Here is a 16,678-nt window from a genome sequence, read left to right as displayed (position 1 = left end):
TTGCACAGGTTTCTAGAAATCTATACCTTATTTATAAAAATGATACAAAGTGTGATAACTTTAAACAATTTAAGCAAAATGCTACTTTTGAATGACATATATTTAAAAAGCGAAATATTAAAAAATGAAGGGAAAATTGTGTCAAGGCCTCAAAAACAATATCTTCATGTGCTGCTGCTCTTTCACTTTTTCCCCATGTGGTTCAACCCTAAGAAGTATCATATTATGTGCTGCAGCACTCTTTTAGCAATTATTACCCGTCAACTAAGCACAAAGAGAAGATAAAAAGTACAAAATCCGAAAATGCCCTTATCTACTCTATTATTTCATGTTAGGTCTATTTAGAGTTCATGTTAGGTCTAATATCAGTTCATGTTATGTCTAATTTTAGTTCATGTTATGTCTAATAATAGTTCATGTTAAGTCTAATTTCAGTTCATGTTATGTCTAATAATAGTTCATGTTAAGTCTAATTTTAGTTCATGTTAGGTCTAATTTCATGTTAAGTGTAATAATAGTTCATGTTAGGTCTAATAATAGTTCATGTTAGGTCTAATTTCAAATTAGACTTAACATGAAGTAAATTAGACTTAAAAGGAATTTAACATGAACTGTTATTAGACTTAACATGAACTGAATTTAGACTTAACACGAATCAAGTTGGACTGAACATGAAATTAGATGTAACATGAACTGTTATTAGCTTAACATGAACTGAAATTAGACGTAACATGGAATTAGACCTAACATGCACTATTATTAGACTAAACATGAACTATTATTATACCTAACATAAACAATCATTAGACTTAATATGAAATTAGACCTAACATGAATTATTATTAGGCTTAATATGAATTTTTATTAGACTTAACATGAACTATTATTAAACATAACATGAACCGAAATTAGACTTAATATGGACTATTATTCCACCTAACATGAACTATTATTAGACCTAATATGAACTATTATTAGACCTAACATGAATTGAAATTAGACTTAACATGAACTATTTTAGACCTAACATGAACTGAAATTAGACCCAACATGAACTACTATTAGACCTAACATGAACTGAAATTAGACCTAATATGAACTGAAATTAGACTTAACATGAACTATTATTAGACATAACATGAACTGAAATTAGACTTAACATGAATTATTATTAGACTTAACATGAACTGAAATTAGACCTAACATGAACTATTATTAGACATAACATGAACTCTAAATAGACCTAACATGAAATTAGACCTAACATGAACTCTAAATAGACCTAACATGAAAGAATAGAAGAGATAAGAGTATTTTGGGATTTTGTACTTTTTATGCTCTCTCTGTGCTTAGTTGACGGGTAATAATTGCTAAAAGAGGGCTGCAGCACATGGTGTGACACTTCTTGGAGCTGAACCATATTGAAAAAAAGTGAAAGGCTGCAGCACATGAAAATATTACTTTTGGAACATTGACACAATTTTCCAAAAATGAAAGGACGATAAAGATATACTTGATAAATTAAACAAAATAATTGCTTGAGCTAATAGTATAAGAGGTATGCAAATTTAGAGAATGTACCAGCATTAAAAATTTTGTTCTCTTAAAGGTACAACATATTTAGGAGAATTTAAATTTTAATGCATATTTAGGAAAATTTATCTTCTAGAGCCTTCTAAAAGGAGAATTTGATGGACTTACATGCCCAAATAAAAGGAAAAAAAACTTCTAACCTTAAACACGTACCACATTAGCTTCAATACCAAGTACATCATTGTTTGCGTCGGAAACCTTTTTCATTGTGGAATCCATTACAACTCATTTATCTAATTACAGATTCAAAAAGTGAGCTTTTTTATAAGACTTCTTTACACAAAAAAAATACACACAAAACTTCCTAGAAACACACGCAGAGACTGTTTATCGGTCGCTGCTTGCGTAAGATCTTTGTCTGTACTGAGGATGCGTTAGTCCGTGGACGACCGATTCACAGATCTAGATTGATCTGAAGAAGGCTTGGAGTCGATGTTTCGTTTTAGAAACAATGACAAAAGTGGATATCTCAACAAGATGAGGTAAACACTCTTCTCAAGAATAAAACATGGTTTGATCTCAAGGAAAATACCGAAGGCTCTCAGGATGTGAAGAACCCTCTCTTTCTCTAGATGACAAAGCTCACCAAAACGCCAATTCTCTTGCACAAGGGTGTATGGAAGTATTTATAGCCCCTGGAAATCGTTTCTGAAAATAAGAAGTCGAAACAAACATTATCTGTCAACTCCTATTTCCGAGACAGTGTCTACTGTCTCGGAAGAAGGGGTCATTCTAGGCAGTTTTATAACTGATGTTCAATCTGTTAAATATCGTGATTTCCGAGGATTTTGAGTGTCTCTTCAGTTTGTAACGACCTCCCTATATTTATGGATGATCCCAAGCAGTTATGAAGCCACGTGGGCCGTACAAAGTCTAAGAAAACCGTCAAAGGGGACGTTGGACGTTACACTGCCTCACTATTTCCGAGACAATGTACACTGTCTCGTAAATAGAGACAGTGTATGCTGTCTCACTTGTTTGTGAGACAGCTTCGGCCCCTGTTGTTTCGTCGTTTTGCATACTTCTTGGCATCGGATAGTTCTTTCTGGCTTAGATGATGACGTTCATCGACTCCTCTTTGTCTTGAGCTGTGTCCGAAAACCTATAGGTAATTTTTGACGCCTACAAATATATAAACCAAGGATGCATGGATATTCATATTTGCGTTCATATTTGAAAAAGATACAGCAAAAATTCTCAAAGTGACGGTTCAAAAGCATGAGCAAACTAATTGTGCATATGCAAATACATTCATATTAACAATACATGTTAGATGCATCCATATTCTTATTTTGTGAGTTAGACAGACCAATTAAACGTAAACATAAATTCATAAAAAAAATCATGCTATATGCTTCATTAAAAAGTTATGCCATATGCTTACTTCGCTTCTAAACAAATACATCAGGTTGGAGGGGAGGAGGGAGCTCAGTTTGAAGGTTTTGTTTGGGGTTCTAATGGGGGTTTGCTGGGGCTTTGGGTTTTTGGGTTTCTAGCATTTGGGGGCTTGAGAGGTTGGGATTAGAGGGAAGAGGATTGAAGAAGAAGTGGGGAGGGGTAAAGTTGGGATTATGAGTAAAAAAAACATATAATATTGTGCTAATTATGACCTGGAGAGGTTGGAGCACAATTTTTCAAAAATTGGGGGCCGCAGCACATTACAAATAGTACGAGAGGCTGTGGCACATTATTTTTTTGGTTTTGGGGCCTTAAAGCAAATTTTCCTAGTTATTATAATAATTTAATTGGATACTACCAATAACTGTGTATGCTTATTTTATTATATTATTTAAAAAAATTAATAGTTATAATCTTATTGGTAATTATTTAGGAAGGTGAGGAGATACGTAATTAATAAGAGGTTATATTTATTTAATAAAAGAATAATTAGAAATAATGATGTAGTTAAAATTTATAAAATTTAAGATCACAAAAAAATAAAATAAAAGTTTTAACAACCCAATCCTCTTTTTATAGTAATATTATATTATTATTATTAGATTAGATTAGATGGATTCATCACTTTATTCCTTCTTAACAAAAACGGCGGAGAGAATTCTTCGGGGAAGAAAAAGCAGCAAGAGAATAGTCCGCGGAAGGAAAAGCGGCGGAAATTTTTTGGCTGAAAAAGACCTACGAAAATAATAGACGATGGAAGAAAATGGTACCAAAAATAAAGAATTAAATAATTGGAGATAATTGAAAGGATAATGGCTTTTTTGTCAGAAAATCTTAATCTCTCTACACAAATAGGGTTAATTAGATATTAAACCCTCAAAACTTCAATAATTCGGCAGTAGTCCTTCAAATCTAAGTCCCTCAAATTCTATAGTTATTACAATTTGGTCCCTTAATAATCAGAATATCCTTAGCTGATGTTTCTTCTAAGGATTATTTGCAATTTGACACTCTAATATTTAATCTTTTTAAATTTGACACCCAAAATTTTGATACTTTGACAACCCAAAGCCTACACCTTTTTTCCTCTTTAAAACCTCAAACTTTTTTTTGATAGTTTGATACTCCAAACTTTACACATTATTTAACTTTCATACTCGATATACTCCATATTTTTTTTAACATTGACACCTCAAAGTTTTTAATTTTGATACCCTAAAGTTTGGGTATCATCAAACTATCAAAAATTAAACTTTTGGATATCAAAGTTAAAAAGGTATAAACTTTGTATAACAAAAGTGTTTAAAATTTTTTAAAAGTACCAAGGTTTGAAATTGTGTTAAACTTTAGAGTATCAAAGTGAATATTTTGGGTGTTAAAGTTAAAAAGGTATAAACTTTAAATACCAAAGTGTAAATAACCATTTCTGACCAAGATGAGTTTTAAGAGAAAAATCATAACTAAAGGGTATTTTGGTCATTAAGGGACCAAATTTTAAGACCTCTTAAGATGTGAGGGGCTAATAAGCAATTACTGAGATTCAAAGGACCAATATGAGATTATTGAAGACTTGAGGGACTAATATTTAAATAAGCCACACAAACAATAACTGGATTGTAAAGGTAGGGTGAATTTACCCCTCTTTAGGGATTAACTAGTTCCTCTTTTAATAGTACAGACCAGATAGTAAAATAAATGAGGGCTTAAAGTTTGGATCTAGCTAGTTTAAAATAGAAAAATGATAGGGGCACATCCCCAACCACACCTTCAACCACACCCTCCTCTCTCATTTGCTACAGTATACCGGGCCCACATGAGATTTTAAAATCTCATGTGGGGTGTGAGGCCCGGTGCACTGTAGCAAATGAGAGAGGGGGTGTGGTTAGAGGTGTGGTTGATAGTGTGCCCCTAGTGCCACCCTTTAAAATTAGTACTCTTCCTAATGTAAAAACTGAGGCCTTAAAATTTACATTTGGTAGATCTTTGAGGCTAAGGATGTGCTTGGCAATCATTTAAAACTAAGCCAAGACTAAACTTAACCAAATTTTGAATGATTTCTTGTTTGGAAAGAACACGTCCAAAAATAGCCCTACTTTTATAGGCAAAAAATTGGACACTAAATCAGTTCTATTTTGGACCACCCCTCTCCTGGTCCAAAATAAAACCGGTTTACGTTCAATCTAGGCCAAAACTGGTCCTCACCCTTGTTTTTGGTGTTTTGTCAAACACACCCTAAATGATCGAGGAGCAACTATCTCGGGCATGTCGGATTTGAGCATCTGTTTTTTGGTTCCAGAGCTAGAACGTCCAGCTTACATCATTAACACCCCAACAACTTTCTGATTCTAGTATTCTCTTAAACTTTATTTTCTGATTTTTCATACTAAAATTTGAACACCATATTCACAGATACATGAACACAAGTCCTGGGTCCCAAGTGGTTGGTCTTCTCATTTGGCCTAAGATGCTCCCTTGAACTACCAGTCGCGTACTGGGAGAAATTAATCAATCGGTCCTCTTCCTGTAGGAATGGTGCCCAAATGAGTACCTGCATCCTCACGCATAATGAGAACCTGCATCCTTGTGCATTACGTGTGAACCTCTCTTTACCTAATGGAAAGTTTTTTCAAATGGTACTGCCTTGGCTTAAACTTGCCTATCGTCAATTTATACAAATGTCCGTGAGAAGAAAAATGCCAAATATAATATAAGTCCCAAATTGTATACAACCTAACTCGCAAATTAGAGTTCACATGTAACGCTGCTGCCATATCCCAATCCACACAAAGAATGGACAAGAATCAATCTTTCTTCCCATGGTCTACTGCTCTCTTTCCTTTCTTCTTCTCACATCAGCATCAAAATCAAGTCACCCATAAAAATACCACTTTTTCCTTCTAGAAGCACCGTGACCGAAAGATGAACAGATTACAAGGCATGGATTGGTATTGAGAAGAACTGGAGCAAAAGCAAACCAATCTCGGATGCAGAACAATTTTCAGTCACAATCCAGCTGCAGAAGCTAAACATGAAACTTCATCAATCCAAGAATATGACAGTCAAAACTTGGGAACCTTTAATCTATATACAGTTAAGATGCTTAGTAATTGTGATACAGTAGAACTGTAGAAGTAAAATATAATTGAATACTGGAAGCTAGCATTGAGGCATTGACCCGTTGAAGAAGCATACATAACATGACTCAATACAAAAACACTAACAAGAAGTGGCCCAATCCTAGCATGGAATTAGTTTAGGTTTACTCAAGCAGAGGGAGTATATCCGGCTACATTATTGTCACCTATGCCGATAGCTTACTTAATTCCAAACCTGAATGGCTAATGCAGAAGTCTTGAAGCATTCATTTCCTTGAATGCGAACGTTTGAATTGTTCAAGAACTGCTAACAATGGAGGAGTTATAATCCGGAACAAGAGAGCAACTTGAATTAAGGTATACCACTGAAAAATATAGCTGAATTGGTTAGCTGTCATAAACATTCTCTTGTCGGAAATTATATTAGACCAACCTAGCTATGAACATGAAACTAGAGCCAGGCATAGATTTGCATGCCAAAAAGGGATTAGTTCAGAAGTTTCTTGACAATGATATCAATGTTACCAACCATATCAATAGTATTTTGTTTAATGAGACTCGAAAGTGGGATAAAATATAGTGTACCGCTGAAAGAGGACTAGTACCCAGTTAAGTACCTCTATCCTCACAAGGCAGGATATAAGTGGCAGAAGAAAAATGACAAGAGTAGCATCTAAGCCTCGAATAACTACTCAAGCGAGGGACTGATATAATTTCTGCAAAAGTCAATACCGTCAGGACCATGTTCATACTTGTCCATACAATTGACTTAGTTTAATGAATAATAAACCTTCATATTAGTCTAATCTGTGTTTGAGAAGTTGTATACATCTTAGACGAAGTTAGAATCAAGTTCAAAAAGTTAAAAGAGCAAGAAACAAGTCAAAATCAGAATGTTACTAGTTGATGAGATAACCTGCTCGTCGATGTACTAGAGCTAAGCCCATCGACGAGGAGGTCAAGCTCATTGATGAGTATGAGAACATAGAACGACAGAGAGCAAAATTAATTACAAGGTCTCGATCATCGATGAGCCTAGAGCTATACTCATCGAGCTCGCTCATCAATGAGCCAACCCACTGAAATGAGATTCCTAATCCGATTTGGATTCAAAGTTGAGGCTATTTAAAGGCTCTTTCTTCACAATTTTATGAGAGATTTCCTAACCTAATTTACAGAAGAAAAGAGAGGAAGTATATATATATATATACTATAGTTATATATAATATAATATATATAATATATATTATATATATAAAGATATATTATATAATAATATAGATTAATGGAGGTGAGCTGGCAGCTCACTTCCCTTGTGAGCTGGCAACGTGTATGACAGTGTGAGCCCACACGAATGTGATTAGTAGGGGCTCACATGTCATACACTTGCAGCTCAGCGGGGTAGGTGAGCTGCCAGCTCACCTCATTAATTTCATATATATATACTATACTATATATTACGATATAATATATATATATATATATATATATCATATATATAGATATTAAATATATATACATATATATCAGAAAAATGGAGAAGAGCTGGCCAGCTCTTTCTCCCCGGTGACTAACAGTTCATAACATGTGAGCCCCCGTTACTACTCGCATCGTTGTGGGGGCTCCACGGGGGAGAAGACTGCCAGCTCTTCTCCATTTTTCTGAAATATATATATATACTATATATAATATTAATATATATATATATATATATATATTATATATATATTATATATATATATTTATATGAGAAAAATGGGTATTCTTGGTACCAAACACAAATTTTGTTCTTGGTAGTGATGTGACATATTCCCCTCCACTCATTGAAATAATTCCTAACCACTCCCCAACCCATGTGAATGTGGGTCCCGATTTTAATGAGTGGATGAGAATATGACACCTCACTACCAAGCAATATATATATTTGAAAAATGGGTATGCTTGGTACCAAGCACAAATTTTGTGCTTAGTAGTGATGTGTCACATCCTCATCCACTCAATACCCATGTGAATGTGGTCCCATATTTGAATGAGTGGAGGGGGATGTGACACATCACTACCAAGCACAACTTTTTGTGCTTGGTACCAAGCATACCCATATTGCCTCGCCTCCCTCTCTCTCCTCTCTCTCTCTATATAGTAATATATATATAAATTATATAAAATATATATATATATAGTATATATATAAATTCAGAAGCCGCAAGCAAGATTTAATCACCAAAGTTGGAAACCTATTATATAAGGGTTTCAACTTTGGTGGATCAAAATATAATAGTATTATATATATATATATATATATAATATATATATATATATAATATAAATAGATTATATTATAATATTTGAATAACCAAAGTTGAAACGCTATATATATATAGGTTTCCAACTTTGGTGATTAAAATCTTGCTTGGCTTAATCATTTATATATTATATATATCAATATATATTATATATAGTAGTAATAGCTATATATTATATAGTATATATATATATATAATGAGGAAGCCAAGCAAGATTGGAATCACCAAAGTTGTTTATAATATATATATATATATATATATATATATAGGTATTATAGGGTTTGCAAACTTTGGTGATGTCAATCTGCTTGGCCTCTCATTTTCATGCAACATTATTCTGACAAATCATTGAATACAACACTTGCAAGGAGTGCCTGATCCTTGAATATAAACATTTCTTCATCGAACTTGCTTAATCTTTCATAGAACAGTTTGCATAATCAATATATATATAATATACTATATAATACTATATATATATAATATATATATATATATATATATATATTGGAATCACCAAATTTGAAAACCGCTATATATAAGTAAAGGGTTCCAACTTTGGTGATTAAACTTGCTTGGGCTCTCAATTTATATATATATATATATATATAATATATATATATAATAAGTATATATATATAAATGGAGAAGCCAAGCAGAAATCTCGACAAATAAAGGGATCGGGGGCGGGTTTAATCACCAAAGTTGGAAAACCCGTATTATATATATATATATATAGGGTTTCAACTTTGGTGATTCAATCTTGCTTGGGCTTCTCAATTTGAATCATCAACATTATTCTACATCATCTGATCATCAACCTTCAAGGAGTGCTATCCTTGGACATTAAGATTAACAACATTCTTCATCGAACTTTGCTTATATCTTTCATAGAACAGTTTGCATAATCAAGGGTCTGGAATATTTTCTGTATTGCGCTTTAATTGATAAATGTTAGATTGTTTTTAAACTTCTTTTTACAGCATACTCAAATAGGGATATATTGAGGGTTTGTGGCATAATCAAGCCAGGGTTGAATTGAACGATTTGTCACTAGCGGGGGCTAAGGTTACTGACGGTGAATAGTTTAGATTAGACGTCTAGTTTGTGGTAAACTAGGGTTTCAATCTTGCAAGCCTACTGGATCGATTTATAATTTAGAAGAACTTTCATCATAATAAACCCCGTCGCGAGAAGAAAGAGTGAATGTAGGATTGTTGATCCGAACCACTATAAAATCTCACGTGCTCTGGCTATGATTGTTTCTGTTTTTGTTAGTTTGCTCATTGTTTTTCTATTACTATTTTATTTCCGCCGCATAATCTGTTTGTTGAAAAATAGTTGACAATCTTATTCACCCCCCTCTAGGGTTGAATCTTAGTCTTTAATCGTGGTATCAGAGCATTGTATCCCCAATATTAGGCTTCATAACTTAAGGATAGATGGCTAGCTATGTTACCCGGGTACTTCTATAATGAAGCTGTACCCGTACCGGACACCTACCCGACACTTTCTCGTACCCAAACTTCATGGACACTTCTTAAATATATGCATGCATTTATTACAACATGTACTAAATTATACGATATATGTGTTAATTTAAAACACTTGTCAAAGACTTCCTGGACGTAGAGCTTAGACTTCACATCCGTCTTTTGAAACTAATGAGATACGGGTCGGATTCGTTTCAGTCCATACCCAAGTTTAAAACTATATAGTTAATGGGTCGTTTAGATGTCTAGTAAAAAAATAAGTAGTTTACAATTCACGATAATCAATATGATAAAAGAAACTAAAAAATGTGATCGCTAATGACACATGAAGGGGAAAAAAATTATCTTATGTACAATATTAATTCAATATATATATGTAGTCGTGTCCCCGTACCCTACATTTTACAGTTTTGTCGTGTCCCGTACCCGCACCCGTGCCCGTTTCCATGCAACTTAGATGGCTAGTCTAGGTATTACAACCACTTTCACTAAAGGTCATATTATTAACCATCCCTCACTTTTTGATGGTCCAAACTTTTTATATTGAAAAACTCGTATGAGTGTATTTCTGTTGTCTCCTGACTTTGACATTTGGAACATAGTAGAATCAGGCTATAACGAACTCATTAACACTGTAGGAAAAACCACACCATAGTTAAATCTAGAGGTATGTGGGTTGCCTCTGACAAGAAATTACAAATTCTCTTAACGCAAAAGCGATGAATGCATTATATTATTCTCTTGCTGCTGAAGAATTTAATCATGTGTCTTCTTGTTTTGCTGCACAAGAAATTTGGAATACTTTGAAGATCACACACGACAGTCCTTTACAGGCCAAGGAGGTCCAACGCGCAATACTTGTAAGTATGAGAATTTTAAGATGAAGATATCAGATAGTGTACAAGTGTTGTTCACATGTTTGACGGATATTATGAACAAGTTGAAATCATTGCGAAAAGAGCACAGCCAAGAGGAGCTCATCCACAAAGTCCTCCGATCATTTCCATTAGAATGAGATGGTAAGGTAACCGCTATCGAAGAATCCTATGATTTAGGCTGAACTTCACTTAAATACCAAAAAAATTCCCCACTCCATCACTTATATACCACAAGTTGCATTACGTAAGTTGTTAAAAAACCTATCATGTTGGTACCCTTGATCATGCAAACATGAAAAATTTTACCTGAATATTCCCATATTTCGAATTCAAGAGTTCCAATGCAACTTGTTAAAAAACCTATCATGTTGGTACCCTTGATCACTTATATACCACAAGTTGCATTACCTATGATGCATTATATGATTAATATGTAGAGACATTAGGTCAATATGAAAAAATTGCTAAGAAATATAAAATCATGAAAAAAGTGCACACATATCTAAAAAAGGAGAAAATAAATCTTTGCTTGATAAAGTTGAAACTTGAAAGTTGTTCTTTAGAGTTGAATGCATCTAACAAAGCAAGTGAAAATACCTCTTTTGAATGCATACAATGTTCTATGTATAGAGACATAAATTTTGATTTATCCACGCAACTAACTAAAAGATCAAGTGAAATTAAAAATTTAGCTGCTAGGGTAATCAAGTGAGTTGTCTTCTAACGAAATAAAGTCTGAAACTAGATGCACGAACTTAGTTTCTAAAAATAAACTAAATTCCAAAAATATTAATTTGAAAAAGACCGTTAATAAATTTTTATTAGGCTAAAAAGGTTTAAACATAGTCCTTTCCAATTAACAATTTGCAAAAGCTAAATCTGGGCTTGGTTATTCATATTTAGAAAAACACAGAGTTTTAACCTTTTTTGCGAAAGGACACAACTTATCTCTGTTTACACCCACATCTCAAATGCATCTTCTTCTATATGCACTTTATGTGGTAAAATGAGTTATTTTTTAATGAGTTGTCATATGCAATAAAGACTTAAAATTGTTAAGCAGATTTGGGTACCTAAAGACACAATTCCTAACCAGCGTAGACCTATGTTAATATCTAGGTCACACATTTTTGCTTTTTTATAGGTATGCAAGATGGCTGAGGAGCAAGGTAAAGATCGATTTGATTGTTCAAAGTATTTGATAGGAGATAAATACCTATTCCTTAGTCAGACCAAGAAGAAATGAGAAATTGTTGATATGCTGCGTAGAAGATTTTGACATGTAAGTACATATTTGTTGCAAAGGTAATGCACCCTCTTGCTATATGTACATATTTTTTTTCTTTTCCCTTTTTTTGGTTGTTTTCTTTCTTTTTATTCAAAACAAAAACAAAATAATTTTTTTCTTTTTTCTTTTGCTATGAAAACAAAATAAAAATTTCTCTTTCAACTATTAGTTTTCTTTTAAAATTTTGAAAAATAAAAACATATGAAAAAGAAAACCATAAATACTGTCTTTCTGTGTCTACATATTTTTGAGATGAATTTTTGCATAATATTGCTAAATGGCACATGAGATACCATTATCTTGGTAAGTCCATATTTTTCTCATCTATATATTATATATAATCTCACAATGACTTGTGATGTGCTTTTGTGATTTCACTTCATGTTCTTCATAATCACATGCACGAGATTTATATTATTGAATGTGTTGTTTGTAGGTATTGATTCTAAATCAAATTCATGTTTGTATATGCGTGTAACAAGTTGTATGAAACAAGCTATGAGTGGGATTTCTGCACTCACTTGTATAAATTTTTTTGTCAATGTGCAACTATATTTAAATGCCAAAATTGAATATGTGTGTATTTGTTAAAAGCCGATCATAGATCCACACTCATATGAAGTCCACATAAATTAAGTATATTTGTGAAAAGATGGTTAGCGACCCACATTTGGGGATTCACAATTAGTTGCATATCTCAAAGGATAGTCATCTTATACTAAACGAAACATGTTTAGAGATGGTGTATATTGCTCGGCAAATACTATCACCCTTCCTTCTAAGTCCTATATGGCCGAGGCGATAGGTAGAAATTTTGATCTTTCCATAAAAGTTGAGATTTATCCTTCTTTAAGCTTGGTCATATCTATTTGGTTTGTATGCATAACATTCTTATTTGTTTGATTTTACTCATTTCTGCTAACACACTCCATATTGGTCCTATGAATCTACTACAATTATACAGAATAATATGCTGGGATCCACACATGCATAGATAGCAACATGTCGTTCATATTTTCGCATAAAATTTTGTGGACTTGAAAGTATCTCTCTCCTTTTCCATTTGGACTTTATTATTCGATCATTCATCACTTTATATGTGTATTTAGACATCGTCATGTTGTTTTGCTAATAACAAAAGGGGGAGAAAATAAGAAAATTTGAAATTTGGTGAATTAATTTTGATGATTTTTAAAAATTAGTTCTTGGGGAGGAGAGAAGTTTTGAAAGATGAGAAGCGCCGGTGTTTTAAAAAATGGCCTGGGCGGCCGCTTAGGCACCTGACTAGGCGGAGGCGGTGCTCAGGACGTCTCGAAATGCTCTGAGCGTCGCTGTTTAGGCGCTGGGAGCGCCTACGCGGCCGCCCAGACCTAAACGGACCGTTTAAGCGGCCCGCCCAACATTTTAAAAAACAAACGGGTGCAGAAAATTAGCAAACCCAAACCCAAATTCAACTTACTGTTAACCTAATTCTTGTCAAAGCTTCCTGACGCCGCCACGAAAAATTATTGTTACCGAAACCCTGCTCCTCATCTTCCCCGACCTCGTCCAAGCTTCCCGAGGCAAGCTTCCCGACCCTCGTCGACGCCTCTCGGAGCTTCCTCGACGCCGTCGAAGCCTCCCCAACCCTCGTCGACGCCTCTCGAAGCTTCGCTGACGCCGTCGAAGCTTCCCCAACCCTCATTGACACCTCTTGGAGCTGTCAAGGCCCTGCTCCTCATCTTCCCCGACCTCGTCCAAGCTTCCTCGACCCTCGTCGACGCCTCTCGGAGCTTCCCCGACGCCATCGAAGCTTCCTCGACCCTCGTCGACGCCTCTCGAAGCTTCGCCGACGCTGTTGAAGCTTCCCCAACCCTCATCGACGCCTCTCGGAGCTGTCGAGGCCCCGTCGAAGGTTCCCCGACCTCCGTCAAAGCCTCTCCAAGTCACCTCCATCGATCTCAGACCTCGTCTTTGATCTTTGAGTTCCCCGATTTCTGTAATACTACTAAGGTACAATTTTAGTTAGTTTACATAGACTTCTTAAATATCTATACAGACCTCCATCGAAGCTTTCCGATCTCTGTAAAAAGGTACTAATTAGTAAACTTAAGTTTAAATTAACAATAAACTTAAGTTAAGTTTAAGTTAAACAGCTAAAGTTAACTTCTAGCTGATAATGCTATTTGGTCTAACAATTTATATTATAGTTCTTCTCTACAGTGATTAGCATTTTAATATTATGTGTTGGTATTTTTGTATTTATGCATCTTTGATTGAGTATATATATATATATATTTATCTTCAAGTATCGTAATTAAAAAAATAAAAAATAAAAAAGCCTCCAGAAACCGTATAGGTGCTCGCCTAGACGTCTAAGCGCTGGGCACCAAGTCCGTCGCCTAGGAGCGCCCAGCGTTTAATGTAACATTGAGAAGCGCAGATGTATGGGGGAGCTTGATAAACCAGTATCTCACATTTCAAGAATGCACACACGTAGGGGGAGCTTGCATATCATATTTCATGTCATAAAACTGAGTTTGACACATTTCATATATCCAAAACCTTTTTTTTTTTCAAATTTTCCAGTTTGATATTATCAAAATGGGGAGATTGTTAGAGACGTATTTATACATGTCCGTACAATTGACTTAGTTTAATGAATAACATACATTCATATTAGTCTAATATGTGTTTACAATATTATGTACAGGTTACATGAAGTTAGATCAAGCTCGAAAGTGAAGAGCAAGAAACAAGGTAAAAATAGCAAAACAAAGTGTTACTCATCAATGAGATAACCAGCTCATCGATGACCCTAGAGCTAAGCTTATCAATGAGGTCAAGCTCATCAATGAGTATGAGAACAGAGAAAGACTGAGAGCAAAACTGATTATAGGGTCTCGATAATAAATGAGACAACATGCTCATCGATGAGCTTGGAGCTATGCTCATGGATGAACCAACCCGCTCATTGATAAGTAGCGAGCTGAAATCAGATTCGTAATCTGACTTGGATTCAATCTAAACCGTTGTTGCTGAGGCTATTTAAAGGCTCCTTCACAATTTAATGAGAGATTACATGACCTAATTCACAGAGAAAATGAGAAAGAGAGAAATATAGGGTTTCAACTTTAGTGATTAATCTTCCTCAGGCTTCTCAATTTGCATCCTCAACGTGGTTCTACATAATCCGGTCATCAACCTTCGAGGAGTGCTATCCTTAAGACTTCAGAATCAACAATGTCCCTCATCGAGCTTTGCTTATATCTTTCAGAGAACGGTTTGCATAATCAAAGAGCTAGAAGAACTATTTATATGGCGCTTAGTTGATAATTGTTTGATGGGTTTTAAACTTGTTTTTACATCGTACTCAAGTGAGTATGAATTGAGGGTTTACGGCGTACTAAAGCAAGGGTTGAATTGAGCGATTGATTCACTAACTAGGGCTACCGTTACTCACAGTGAAGGGTTTAGGTTAGACGACTAGTTTGGGGGTAAACTAGGGTTTCGTCTTGTAAGCTTACTGAATCGAGTTTGTAATTTAGGAAAACTTTCATCATAGTAGTAAAGCCTCTTCGTGAGAAGGAAGAGTGGATGTATGATTGTTGATCTGAACTATTATAAAATCCCGTGCGTTCTGGCTGTTATTATTTCTATTTTTATTGCTTTGCTTATTGTTTTTCTATTACTGTTTTATTTTCGCTGCATATTCTATGTCCATTGAAAAATAGTAGGCAATCTTATTTGCTCTTCCCTCTAGGAGTGCACCTTAGATTCTAACAAATATAGCATAATGCTAGCAGATAAAGGACACGACTATGATTGGTTAAAGATATTTGTGAAGGTTGACAATTGCATATTGACAGGAAATTCTCCAGAATAGGGTGCAAAAAGATGATGTGTATCTCTAGAGCAGAATGAGCGATATAGAGAGCATACATGTCAAACTGAAGGGGTCTTACATAGAGTATTATGTAGAATATCAAATGATTGAATCTGAGAGTCATATCTCACTTGATTTTCTCAAAATATATGATCAAATTTTTATCAATTTATCCACACAACGTATTCTTAACAAGATGTAATTGTATTTTTCACTAAGCTCAGCACATAGAAAATGATTAAATTTGAATATTCAGCTAGTTTTATCCCATAAAATCATAAAAGTTACCTGAAATATGTACAATTTGCTTAATATTAATAAAATTTCATTAAAATTCACATGATAGAAGGAAATAGTAGCAAAATACCTCAACATAGGGTCACCAACAAGAAATGCAAAATACAAGGAGAAATATGTCATTTCTCAAAAAACATAAAGACTTTGATAAAATCACTTTTAGAAATTATATTTTCGACTTACCATTTAGTGGAAGTATACTGAATGGAAAAGATATATCCAAACTATCCTCGCAGACTAGTCCAATCAGTAACTGGCATTCAAAGCTTAGATAAATGCATCATTTCACTGAAAATAGCTATTGTTATAAGGGAAGTGTGAATGAAGGACCAAGAGCCATGTGAGCAATTGATAAGCTCGAACCACATTTGTACTTATCTAAGTTGCATAGGTATGTGTAAAGGTACATGCCACGATAAATTTGTAAAAGATAGGGTATGGGGGCACAAATATATATATATATATATA

General features: G+C 34.4%; 1 protein-coding gene across 1 annotated transcript in view; it reads right to left on the bottom strand.

The window, feature by feature from the left end:
* LOC109837099 (UDP-glucuronate 4-epimerase 3-like) overlaps positions 5,555-16,678 on the bottom strand; it is a 25,189-nt gene continuing 14,065 nt past the window's right edge. Inside the window, 1 exon segment of the mRNA XM_020405184.1 lies at positions 5,555-6,013. The gene's annotated coding sequence lies outside the window, so the exon portion shown is untranslated.

Source organism: Asparagus officinalis, chromosome 4 (assembly GCF_001876935.1).
Source record: "Asparagus officinalis chromosome 4, Aspof.V1, whole genome shotgun sequence".
In the NCBI taxonomy this organism is placed as follows: domain Eukaryota; kingdom Viridiplantae; phylum Streptophyta; class Magnoliopsida; order Asparagales; family Asparagaceae; genus Asparagus; species Asparagus officinalis.
This window is presented reverse-complemented; position numbering and strand designations above follow the sequence as displayed.